This window comes from Eubalaena glacialis, chromosome 8, assembly GCF_028564815.1.
Source record: "Eubalaena glacialis isolate mEubGla1 chromosome 8, mEubGla1.1.hap2.+ XY, whole genome shotgun sequence".
In the NCBI taxonomy this organism is placed as follows: domain Eukaryota; kingdom Metazoa; phylum Chordata; class Mammalia; order Artiodactyla; family Balaenidae; genus Eubalaena; species Eubalaena glacialis.
The window spans coordinates 99,699,972-99,713,584 of NC_083723.1; the positions used below are offsets into that span (position 1 = coordinate 99,699,972).

A 13,613-nucleotide genomic window follows, 5' to 3' on the forward strand; every position below is an offset into this window, starting at 1 on the left:
TCATAATAATTCTATTAATTAGGAATTAACTCAAGTGCTTATTCTGATGCTCTAATTCTGAAAGAACAATTCTCAGATTTATTCCAGGAAAGGTCAAAACTTCTTTTGAAATGAAAGCTTTCAAAGAATCCCAATATATAAAACATATAAAGGTATAATATAGCCTCCTAATTAGAGTAAAATCAGCAGGACTGAAACCCTTTCTACCCCCAACCATCACAACCAAGAAGCACCTAAGATGCCTTCTCAGAGCCCTAAGGTTCTCTGCAACACAGTTTGAGAATCACTGTTACAGTCACCAATTTCTGGAGTATCATTTACAGACTATAGTTATCTGCAGTCATTTTCGTCCTCCTTTTGAACTATAGTTAGCAATGTGCCATGAAATTGCTCATCTTTCTCCATGATTCCAACTTTAGGGTCCAATTGCCAGAAGTTCTCACATATGGTGATAAAAGGCTTATCAATGTTTAAAACATAAAACTACATGACTCAAGCTCCCCAAGCATTCCCAACAGGCATTGCCACTTCTCAATTCTGCAGTACTCTCCAGCCAGAGTTCAAGAGTTTTTTCTCCTAATGTGATAACAAACAACCTCTAAAAACAAAACATAGCTTTTAGTAGTGCCTTAACTCAAGCAGTACCACTTACTCATCCTAAATATGTTCCAGAGTTTGGACCCAAAAATATATTCTGGGGACTTCCCTGGCAGTCCAGTGGTTAAGACTCCACGCTTCCACTTCAGGGGGCACAGGTTTGATCCCTGGTCGGGGAACTAAGATCCCACATGCTGCATAGCAAGGCCAAAAAAAAAAAATATTCCAAGCTTGTAGCCTACCTTAGCAATTTTGTCATAGATTTCTCTTTTTTCTACAGAAAGAAGTTTTTTCTTAAAAGTTACAATATTGAAGTTAGGTGTTGTTTTTCTATGTACTTCGTCCAAGATATTTCTCTCCCTGGGTCTCAAAGGTCATGGAAGATGCACAGGTCAACATTTGAACTGACTTTCTCTCCTAAACATCTTACCCACTGCATAATAGCCTCTATATCAGTCTGCAGAAGCCTTTGATATTTGCCAGCTATCATCATGGTTCATTGATATTCCCGATAGTCCAAAGTTTTTCCTCTCAAAACACACAAAAATTACAATAGCTTCGACTTTATCTATTACTCATGCTATTCACTGTCTAAATGAAACTGCTGCAAAAGTATTTGATGTTTGCTTGCATGTTGTTTTTGTTTTGCAGAAAGCATCCAAGAAGTGTGTGTGTGTGTGTGTGTTGTTTGTAGTAAGGGTGGAAAGAAGACATAAATCTTATCTGACACTTTTTCTAGAGTCCTGATCAAGAATTTGTACTGAAATCTGAATTTTCAAAAATGGTGGTAAGTTAGACATGTCTCATCTCATCAAATAGACTATAAACTCCTTGAGGATAGAAATCACGGCTTGCGTTTCTTTGGAGTTGCTGACGGTACTCAGAATAGTGCCCCTTGAGAGTACTTTTGGAATCAAATAAAATCAACCTAGAGGGTTAAATTAAGCCATAGAGCAGTTCCTACACTGTTCTTAAATCTTGTAAGTGTCCTTCTGTAATTCATTAAGTTTAGACTTGACATATAACTTACTATATGGTGTTATAATTGAATGACAAAAATGGCATTGAATGACAAAAGCCATCACTGCCTATGCAGTTTTTCTACTTCTTTGGTGGACTACTGACATAAGAATTTAAAAAGCATGACTATTGGGTATAAGGTAGGCTCAAGGATGTATTATACTACACGGGAATATAGCCAATATTTTATAATAACTGTAAATGGAAAGTAACCTTTAAAATTGTATAAAAAACATTTAAAATTTTTTAAAAATAAAAAGCATTTAAGGAAAATGTGGCTAGCAGTGACATATCCTCAAACATCTGAATGGGTTAGACTTAACATTGTTTACAAGGGCAGAAATTGCAGAACTTAAAAATGAAATTGTACAATACACAATTAGGTTTGAGATGATTAGGTGGTATCTGCGGTATTAAGTAAAATCACAAGTGTCAATAGTAGGCAACTATTTTTGCATAAACACTAATCTACAAAAGAAATTAAAATGTTAAGATGATTAATTTCTTTTCATTTATCCAAAATGAATATACCCTTACAGCACTCCACAAGGAGACAATATGCATTTTTTACAATTTAGATTACTTACTTCCAAAAGAATGAAAGATCATCAGTGAGAACGTTGTCATCGTGTTTAGTGATGAATGTTAATCGATGAGCATATTTGCAAAGTAGCAATGCGGAGACAGCAGCCTAAATATTCACCTTGAAATTCAATCAATGGCTGTCTCTTTGCGCAGGGCGGCTATGGATTGCTCATCACTGACTTATGTAGAAGGCCACATAAACATTTGTCTTATATTTTGAACGGTAAATTTGGTTGTTTTAGATATTTATGTTACCAATTTCTCTGCATCTCTCCTTGACTTACTTATGTTGTTGCTACAAGCTGCTTTTATTAAAGAGGAAACACTTTATCTTGCCTTCAAAAGCTAAAATACAGGCAAAAACTAATGTCCACTGGGATTCTATGTATCTATAGCTATTCAGTCATTGTTGCTTAGCAACATAATGATTCTTCCTATAGACAGGTGCAAAATATACATATATATATACACATATATATAAGCATGTATAAAATCTTGTAAAAATGAATACCATTTAATAAACTACCTTATCGTTTCCAAACACAAAATATCTCTTTGCATACTGATATTAACATTGTAGCATATAATTTATTAATATTTTAGGAAAACATTTAGAAAGAAGTAGTACATTAAAAATATACTCTAGCAAAAAAGTCTAAGAAAGAAAAAAGGCAAGAAACTGGAAATCTAAAACTCAATACTATGATCTTTACTTTCACCATCAATGCTAATAAAAACCACTAAGGAGAGGCAGAGAGTGAAGAGAAAATAAACTTGTTAGAAAACAGTATAAAATGATTAAGACCTTTAGGACAATCAGTCCTGGACTTTATCCTAAATAGCTGAAAAATGATACAAGTATTCTCTTTACGTGAGAGTTACCATATACATAAGAACTATTTGTTAGAATGCAAGATAATTTGGAACTGTAAAACTCTGCCAAAAGAGTCTAACATGTTTTTGATGTCTCAAAAGATATTTCAGGGCTTCCCTGGTGGCGCAGTGGTTGAGAATCCGCCTGCCAATGAAGAGGACACGGGTTCGCGCCCTGGTCCGCGAAGATCCCACATGCCACAGAGCAACTAAGCCTGTGCACCACAACTACTGAGCCTGCGCTCTAGAGCCCGTGAGCCACAACTACTGAAGCCCATGTGCCACAACTACTGAAGCCCACGCACCTAGAGCCCTTGCTCCGCAACAAGAGAAGCCACTGCAATAAGAAGCCTGCGCACCACAACAAAGAGTAGCCCCTGGGCTTCCCTGGTGGCGCAGTGGTTGAGCATCTGCCTGCCAATGCAGGGGACACGGGTTCGAGCCCTGGTCTGGGAAGATCCCACATGCCACGGAGCAACTAGGCCCGTGAGCCACAATTACTGAGCCTGCGCATCTGGAGCCTGTGCTCCGCAACAAGAGAGGCTGCCACAGTGAGAGGTCTGCACACCGCAATGAAGAGTGGCCCCGCTTGCCGCAACTAGAGAAAGCCCTCGCACAGAAACGAAGACCCAACACAACCATAAATAAAAATAAATAAATAAAATTAAAAAAAAAAAAAAGAGTAGCCCCTGCTCGCCACAACTAGAGAAAAGCCCGTCCGTGGCAACAAAGACCCGACGCAGCCAAAAACAAGTAAATAAATAAATTAAATAAATCTGTATTAAAAAAAAAGATATTTCAGCTTATTTTAGGTATCTTAGGGTCTCATTATAAACAATTCTTATTGCACAATACAGTGAAAGTTATCTTAGTTTTCTTATTTTTTCTAATTCTGAATGAAAGAGATGATTATACAGCCAATACCTGACTTAAAAACAGTTGATGCTTCAAAATTGATCCCTAGTCAGTTGTTTGAAATTGTTAATATATTTTCCCTTTTTAAAAAGTTATACGCTTCTGCTTCCACCCAAGATGGAGAAACAGGGACAAGATCTATCCTCCTATCTGAAACAACAAAAAACTGAAAATATACGAGACAATGACTTGCAAGGCACTGACATCAGGCAACAAAAGACAGTGATCACTAAGAGATGGGAAACAAAGAGACAAGCCCTATGACTGTCATGAGAGAGTTTGCAGAGCATAGTGCAGGAAGGAAGAAACCAGGTGGAGATTGGAGACTCCCTGAGCTGGGAAGACGGAACTGACACTCCAAAGAGACAAAAGCATCTGGAGTTCTCAGGAAAGAGTAGCAAAAGGAGAAATTGCACACAGAATATCATAATACCTGAAGATCTCTAAGTCACCCCTGTAAGTATTCACCTGTGTACTGATCCATGCATGCACTGAGGAAACTACATGAGGCTTGGGAAAGAACCACCCAAAATAATTAAGGGTAACAATGCCCAATGCCCACACAAGGCAGGGAATAGTGCCTGTTGCCACCACCCAAACTGAATAACCCTCAAAAACTGAGGGACAGTAGTAGAGTACACACAAGTTTTTTTTACCTCAGTAATGGAAAATGATTGGCTTAAAAATGAGCACTGCTCTGGTACCTAACAAATCTTAAAAGTAACACCTGAAATAATCAATTTCTTAAGAAATGTAACTACATCACAGAACAAAGCTCAATAATATTTATAAAAATAGACATAAACTGTACCCAACAAAGTAAAATTCACAATGCCTGGTGAAATTCACAATGCCAATCAAAAATTATCAGACATGCAAAGAAGCAAGAAAATATGACTCATAAAGAAGAAGTAATTCAATTGAGTAGGACCAACCCAGAACCAATACATATGTTAGAATTATCAAACAGGAACACTAAAACAATTAAACTGTAGTCCATGTATTCAAAAACGTATGTAGAGACATGGAAGGTATTTTAAAAATTTAAAGACCTTAATAAAAATTCTAGAGACTAAAATAAAAACACTAGATGGAATAAATGGCAAAAAGAAAAATTAATATACTGAAAACATGGCAACAGAATCTATCAGAAATGAAATACATAGAGCAAAGGGAATCAAAAAAGAAGTGGAAAAGCATCAGTGAGCTGTGGGGCAGTTTTAAGCAGCCTAATACACATGTAATTGGAGTCACAGAAGGAGAGGAGTTGGAGGATGGGACTGAATAATTTTTGAAGATATAATGCCTAAAAACATTCCAAATTTGATGAAAATTATAATTGCATATCATACCTCAATAAGTCTGAGGTATGATATGCATGAAGAAAACTACCTCAAGTCACATTGTAATTAAATGGCTCAAAACCTGTGAGAAACAAACAAACAAAAAAACCTAAAAGCAGTCAAAGAAAAAATGGCACACTATGTAAGAGGAACAAAGATAAGGACTACATCAAATTTGTCACCAGAAACAATGCAAGAGAAAAGATAGTAGAGCAATATCTTTATTACACTGAAAGAAAAAACTTAGAACATATCTTTCAAGAACAAAGGCAAAATAAAGACTTTCAGATATACAGAGGTTGAAAGAATTCATCACACACCTGCACTCCAAGACATGTTAAAGAAAGACCTTCAGGCTGAACAAAATGATGCCAGAAGGAAATCTGATCCACACAAGGAATGAAGACCACCAGAAAATACATAACTACATGGGTAAAACATGAAGGAGCTTTGTGCTATTATGTAAAGCTCTTTAAAAGATACTAATTGTTTAGGGAGAAAATATTTGCAAATGAATCAATGGACAAAGGATTAATCTCCAAAATATACAAAAAGCTCATGCAGCTCAATATTAAAAAAACAAGCAACCCAATCAAAAAATGGGCAGAAGACCTAAATAGACATTTCTCCAAAGAAGACATACAGATGGCCGAGAAGCACATGAAAAGCTGTTCAAGATCACTAATTATTAGAGAAATGCAAATCAAAACTACAGTGAGGTATCCCCTCACACCAATTAGAATGGGCATGATCAGAAAATCTACAAACAAAAAATGCTGGAGAGGGTGTGGAGAAAAGGGAACCCTCCTGCACTGTTGGTGGGAATGTAAATTGATACAGCCACTATGGAGAACAGTATGGAGGTTCCTTAAAAAACTAAAAATAATATTACCATATGACCCAGCAATCCCACTACTGGGCATATACCCAGAGAAAACCATAATTCAAAAAGACACATGCACCCCAATGTTCATTGCAGCACTATTTACAATAGCCAGGTCATGGAAGCAACCTAAATGCCCATCGACAGATGAATGGATAAAGAAGATGTGGTACATATATACAATGGAATATTACTCAGCCATAAAGAGGAATGAAATTGGGTCATTTGTAGAGACGTGGATGGATCTAGAGACTGTCATACAGAGTGAATTAAGTCAGAAAGAGAAAAACAAATATCATATATTAACGCATATATGTGGAACCTAGAAAAATGGTACAGATGAACCAGTTTGCAGGGCAGAAATAGAGACACAGATGTAGAGAACAAACATATGGACACCAAGGGGGGAAAGTGGCGGGGGTGGTGGTGGTGGGATGAATTGGGAGATTGGGATTGATATATATACACTAATAGGTATAAAATAGAAAACTAGTAAGAGCCTGCTGTATAAAAAAATAAATAAAATAAAATTCAAAAATTCAAAAGAAAAAGATACTAATTGTTTAAACAAAAGTAGAAACCATGTATCATGGGGTTTATAATAAATGTAAAAGTAAAATGTATGTCCATGTTAGTTCAAAGGCTGGCACAGAAGAAATGGAAGCACACTATAAAGTTAGTATACTATTGATTAAATGGTATAACATCATTTGAAGGGAGAGTGTAATGAGCTAAAGATGTATACTATAATCTTTAAAGCATCCACTAAAATACCAGAACAAAGATTTACAGCCATTCAGCCAACAAATGAATTAAAATTAAATCACTAAAAGTGTTCAGTTAATCCCAAAGAAGCCAGAAAATTTTGGAAAAGGGAGTAAAGAACTGGTGGGAGAAATTACGCAGCAAAATGATAGATTTAAACCAAACCATATGAACAAACACAAAATATGTAAATGGTCTAAACACCCCAATTAATAGGCAGAGGTTTTCCAGCTGGATAAATAAACAAGACACAACAATATGCTGCCTATAAGAAATTCACTTCAAATATAAAGACACAAATAGGTTACAGGTATGAGGATGGTAAAAGATACACCATGTTAACAGCAATCAAAAGAAAGCTGAAATCTTTATATCAATACCAGAAAAAGTAGATTTCAGAACAAAGAATACTATCAGATATAAAGAAGGTCATTTCCTAATGATAAATAGGTCAATTCATCAAGAGGACATAATAATCCTAGACATTTATACACATAATAAGAGAACTTCAAACTACATGAAATGAAAACTGACAAAACTACAATGAGAAATAGACAAAGCCACAACAGTAGAAGAGTTCAATATCTTTCAATAATTGATAGAACAAGTAGAGAAAAGATCAATAAGGATATAGAAAATTTGAACATCATTATTAACCAACTGGCATAATTCACATTTATAGAACATTATACCCAGCAACAGAATACAAAATTCTTATCTTCATGCACACATTACACTTCCAAGGTAGACCATATTCCAAGTCATACTAAATATTTCAATAAATTCAAAAAATTCAAATCATACAAGTATGTTTTCTGACCACAGTAGCAGGAAATAAGTATTCCATAATAGAAATATTTGGGAAAAAATCTCCAAATATTTGGAAAGTAAATAACACACCTCGATATAACCTATGGGTCACAAGAAATCAAAAGAGAAATTAGAAATTTTGATCTGATTAAAACAAAAATACAACATATAAAAATTTGCGGGCCGCGCCCTGCCTTTGCCCTTGCCACGCTGCCTGCTCGGGAGCGAGTCAGGTGGCGGCACTGGCGGCGGCGTGGCTGCTCCTGGCGGCTGCCGCCTGCGCGCAGCGGGAGCAGGACTTCTACGACTTCAAGGCGGTCAGCATCCGGGGCAAGATGGTGTCGCTGGAGAAGCACCGCGGCTCAGTGTCCCTGGTGGTGAACATGGCTAGCGAGTGAGGCTTCACAGACCAGCACTACCGGGCCCTGCAGCAGCTACAGGGGGACCTGCAGTCCCATCACTTCAACGTGCTTGCGCTCCGCTGCAACCAGTTTGGCCAATTTGGCCAACAGGCGCCTGACAGCAAAAGGAGATGGACAGCTTTGCCCGCCACACCTACAGTGTCTCTTTCCCCATGTTTAGCAAGATCGCAGTCACCGGCACTGGTGCCCACCCTGCCTTCAAGTACCTGACCCAGACTTCTGGGAAGGAGGCCACCGGGAACTTCTGTAAGTACCTAGTGGCCCCAGTTGGAAAGGTGGTAGGGCGCTTGGGACCCAACCCTGTCGGTGGAGGAGATCGGGTCCCAGATTACAGCGCTTGTGAAGAAGCTCATCCTGAAGAAGCCAGAAGACTTATAATCACTTTCCCTCCTCTCCCACTGTCCCCTCCCCCCTCTGTGCACAAGTGACCAAAGCAAACTCAAATGGTGCTACAAAGGGAGAGACTACTGACTCTACTTCCTTCACTCTTATCCCACCGACCCCATCACTCCTGTTGCAGGAAAATTCTAGTAGTTTGATTCTTTGAATCTTAGAGCAACCTATAGGAACCCCTGACCAGTGAGAGCTCTTGACCAAATGACTCAATAAGAACCTCTAGTCCATGAAAACATGTGGCAAATAGAAGTATTTGAAGTAATAATCTCCTACCTGTTATGAACTCTGTAAAATGGGGCCAATTCCTACCTCACAGGGCTGTTGTGAGGATGAGGATAAAAGGCCTATGAAAGTGTCTAGAGCAGTGACAGCTAACTAGGAGGCATTCAAAAATTATTTTCTGCAGATGAACGAAAAAATAAGTTGTGATCAATAAAAACTTGAAGGCCCCCCCCAAAAAATAATTTGTGGGCTTCCTCTAAAGCAGAACTTAGAAGAAAATTTATAGTACTAACTGTCTATATTAGAAAAGTGAAAAGGTCTGAAAGACCTCAGCTTCCAATTTAAAAAACTAGAACGGAGGAGCAAGTTAAACAGAGTGAGCCAAAGGAAGGAAAAAATAAATGTCAGTGTTTATATGTTAATAAAATCGGGAAAAAAGTAATAGAGAATATCAGTGACATCAAGAGCTGGTTTTTTGAGAACTTTATCAATAAAATTGATAAACTTCTAGCCAGACTTACAAGGGAAAAACATGAGATAACACGAATTATCAACATTGGGAAGGAGAGAAATGACATCACTGCAGATTCTAAAGATATTAAAAGGATAGTAAGGATAGACAAGTTTATACCAATAAGTTCAACAACTTGGATAAAGTGGAGAGATAACTTGAGAGACACAAACTAACAAAGATCACTCGAAAATAAGCTTGGATATTCTGAGTAGCCTCTCTACGGCTATCAAAGAAATTGAGTTTGTTGTTACAAACCTTCCCACAAAGAAAACTCCGGCACAGATGGCTTCACTGGTGAATTTTCCCAAACATTGAAGGAAGAATTACCATTCTACATAAACTCTTCCAGAAAACTGATAATGAGTGAATGCTTCCCAACTCTTCTAAATGAGGCCAGCATTACTCTGATACCAAAACCAGACAAAAACATAACAGAAGAGAAATCACAGAAGGTATCCCTCATGAACATAGCTGAAAAAATCCTCAGCAAAATAATAAAAAATCAGATAAAACAAAAAATAAGGATAATACGTGATGACCAAGCGGAGTTTATTCCAGAAATGCAAGGTTGATTTAACGTTCAAAAATCCATCAACATTATTCCCCATATCAACAACCAAAAGAGGAAATAATATGATCATCTCGATAGGACTCAGAAAAAGCATTCGAAGAAAGGCACTATCCATTCCTGATTTTTAAAGAAATCTCTTAACAAAGCAGGAATAGAAGAAAATTTCTACAACGTGTTATACATGGTGGTTAAGTTTACAGGGTAACCCACAAATCTATTTAGTTCTTATATAAATTGTTATATCTATGCAATTGTCAAGAATTGGAGGCAACACTCTTGAAATCTATAGCCTGGGATTTCAGTTACTCATATTCCTTCTGCACCAGGATCCCTTGGGAGTAAGCTGGCTGCTGGCTCAGCAAACCTGGGCTTATCTATAGAACTTGGTCACACTAAAGTGTATATAATCAGTCTCAACTCTGTTAAAGGGCTGAAGACAGAAGACCACAGAGCATCTAGAGGAGATGGAAGAGGCAGTGGAACTTCTTACCTTTTTTAATTCTATAGGACTCTTATTGTCCATCTCTGTCCCAGAATAAAGACACGATTTTAATAGATGTTAATAAACCCATGGGAGAAGAGAACATAGAGGAGGAGGACTTTTCCAGGCTACACCAAACTTAAATGGGCTAAGATCTATAGACATCATGGATCTGAAAGAGGGGAGAGGGTTCTATCACAGGATTTTTAGCCCATTAACCAAACCAATTCGTGTACTCACTGTAGCCTGAAGGCAAAGCTGATTTCTCAAGGCCTGTGCTTTCCTGCGGAATCAATCTCATTGTCGCGTAGTTCAGAAACCTAAAGGGAAGGAATCATACTATTTAGCTCTCAATAAAGGCTACCACAGTCCTTCAGACTCCACAGATTTAGCCCAAAATGATAGAGAAAGAAACTATGAACGTACATTTCCTGTTCATTTCTCTCGGGGAAGTACCTGTATGGGAGTATGTGATCTACACCCTTACCCCACGCACACATGCAAGACTATTTCTGCTTCAGCTCTGGAATCCCACGCTGTCTAACCGTTTCACTCCTCCCCCGGAATCCCCTCTCCACCCCTCCTCGCTCCTCTGCTGGCCTGGGTGGTGAGAAATTGGTGCATCATTTATATACATCAGGCAGGTAGATTTCTGGATCCTGCAGAGGAGATGAGAGGAAGGAAGGATGAGGTGCAGGACAATAGATCCCCTGTAAAAGAGCAAGAAATTCATCTGCTTCATATCCTGACTGAGGGCCAGTCCTACTGACAGCCCTCAACTGCAAACAGATCATTAAACACTGTCCACAGAGGTACTTAAGAAATTTCATTGCTAGAGAAGCAATTAGCTCTCAGGGGATGGAGGCTACTTGCCATCCCACACTTCCCTTCTTTCCTTCCTTCCATAATTACTGAGAATCTTTTCTATGTCAAGTACTGTGCTAGGTTCTAGGGATACAATGACAAGTGTAGCATACCTTGAAGAACTTGAAGTCTAAACAGGGGCAAATAGATACGCTGGCATGTACAGGGAATAAACACTTAGTAATATAATAACTGAATATATTATAAGAAATAATTATGCCAAGAGAAAGAGGCCAGACCAAAAAAAATGGAGTTTATACTGAAATGATTCTCCAGGTATATATAATTCTTAAAAGTGTAAATTAATCTTTAACAACAGAAAGTAGATCAGTGATTGCTTGGGGATGGTGCCAAACGGAAGAGGTAGGGCAATAGGGAGAGATCACAAAAGGGCACAAGGAAATTTTGGGTGTGTTGAATATACTCATTATCCTGATTCTGGTGTTGATTTCATGGGTACACATATATATCAAAACTTATTAAAATGGGCACTTTAAATATGTGCAGTTTATTGTATGTCAATTAAACTTCAGTAAAGCTGTTAAAAATACATTACAGGGGGCTTCCCTGGTGGCGCAGTGGTTGAGAATCTGCCTGCCAATGCAGGGGACACGGGTTCGAGCCCTGGTCTGGGAAGATCCCACATGCCGCGGAGCTACTGGGCCCGTGAGCCACAGCTGCTGAGCCTGCGCGTCTGGAGCCTGTGCTCCGCAACAAGAGAGGCCGCGACAGTGAGAGGCCTGCGCACCGCGATGAAGAGTGGCCCCCGCTTGCCGCACCTAGAGAAAGCCCTCGCACGAAACGAAGACCCAACACAGCCAAAAATAAATTAAATAAATAAAGTAGCTATTAATTAAAAAAAAAATACATTACAGGGTACAGTGTGGACACAAAGGAAAGAATGTTTGTTTGTTTGTTTTTCCTGCAGAGGATGAGACACTCTGCAGAAGCCTCTTAAACAGATATTGCTACAAGCAATCACATTCTTTGTATTAGACAGGGTCCTCACAAGGAACAGGGCACAACCAAATTGTGTAACATGGAAAGAGATCAATAAAAGGACAGGAGACAAAGGTGTGAGAAAGATGTGGAAAAATCTGAGGGATAGTGCAGCACCCCAGGGCTAGTAGAGCAGGACACAGGCACTCCTTCTAGACTGGAAGTAGAGAGGAAGAGAGTGGTTCCTGGAACCTGCAAAGAGGGATGCTTGAAAAGGACCTGAAACCTCAGAGTCAACATCCCACCTACATGGACCTTTTAGGGAGGGAGCAGATGAAGAAAGACCCTAACTGGACTTTCCTCCTTCCCTTTCATTCCCTACTGGTGCTCCCAGTTGACCAACCCCAACCAAAACCAGAGAATAAGGAGGAATCCATTCAGACCAGCCTCCTCGGTCTCAGAGCAGTGTGGAAAATGAATCTGGAAAAACAAATAGATGATAGGCAACATAATCCCCATTATAGTCTGCTTTTTCCATTTTTGGTCCAGGATCAAAAGATGCAAAATTATATAGAAACTAACAGAGAATCATGTTTTTCCTCTGAAAAACAATGATTATTTCAAACTTTTACTTCATACTGGTAAAAACACTAGTTTTTACTCTGATTGGATAATCTCAGTTCCTACATTTGGAAGGATGCTGTGGAGAGCATGAGTTTGATAGCCAGAGCCCTAGGCCAGGAGCTGACAAGCCAAACTATGGCTCGTGGGCCAAATCTGGCCCACCATCTGTTTTTGTACAGCCCTCAAGGTGGAGATGGTTTCTACATTTTTAAATGGTTGAAAAAATATCAAAAGAAGAAAAATATTTTGTTATAAACGCAAATTACATGAAATTCAAATTTCAGTGTCCACAAATAAAGCTTTTCTGCAACCAGGTATGCCCACAATTTACATTATTATCTGTGGCTGCTTTTGCACTCAGTGGCAGAGTTGAGTAGCTGTCCACAAAACTTTAAATCTTTACTCCCTGGCCTTTTACAGAAAAAATTTGATAACCCTTACCCTATGCTAAAGAAGCTGGAGATTTGAAGACAGATTCACCTGAGACCACACCCTGATACTACCAGTACCTGGATGTGTCATCCTGACATGTTACTCAATTTCTATGAGCCTTAGTTTTTTTAAGAAAAAAAGAGAGATAATCATGTCTACTATATAGAGTGACCGTTGAAGATTAAGTCACAGAACAAAAGTAAAGTACCCAGCACATAGACTAATACACAGAGAAAATTATTCCTCTCCTTAAACGAATAATAGAAGTGAAAAACCATGCAACATTAAGTAACACAGTTTTTTTGCCTTTCTTTTTATATACTGTTTTTACTTTACCATATACTAAACATATTTCTA

General features: G+C 38.4%; 1 pseudogene; it reads left to right on the forward strand.

The window, feature by feature from the left end:
* The first annotated feature begins 7,986 nt into the window (after positions 1–7,986).
* Positions 7,987–8,591, forward strand: LOC133096412 (glutathione peroxidase 7-like; annotated as a pseudogene).
* The last annotated feature ends 5,022 nt before the right edge of the window (positions 8,592–13,613 follow it).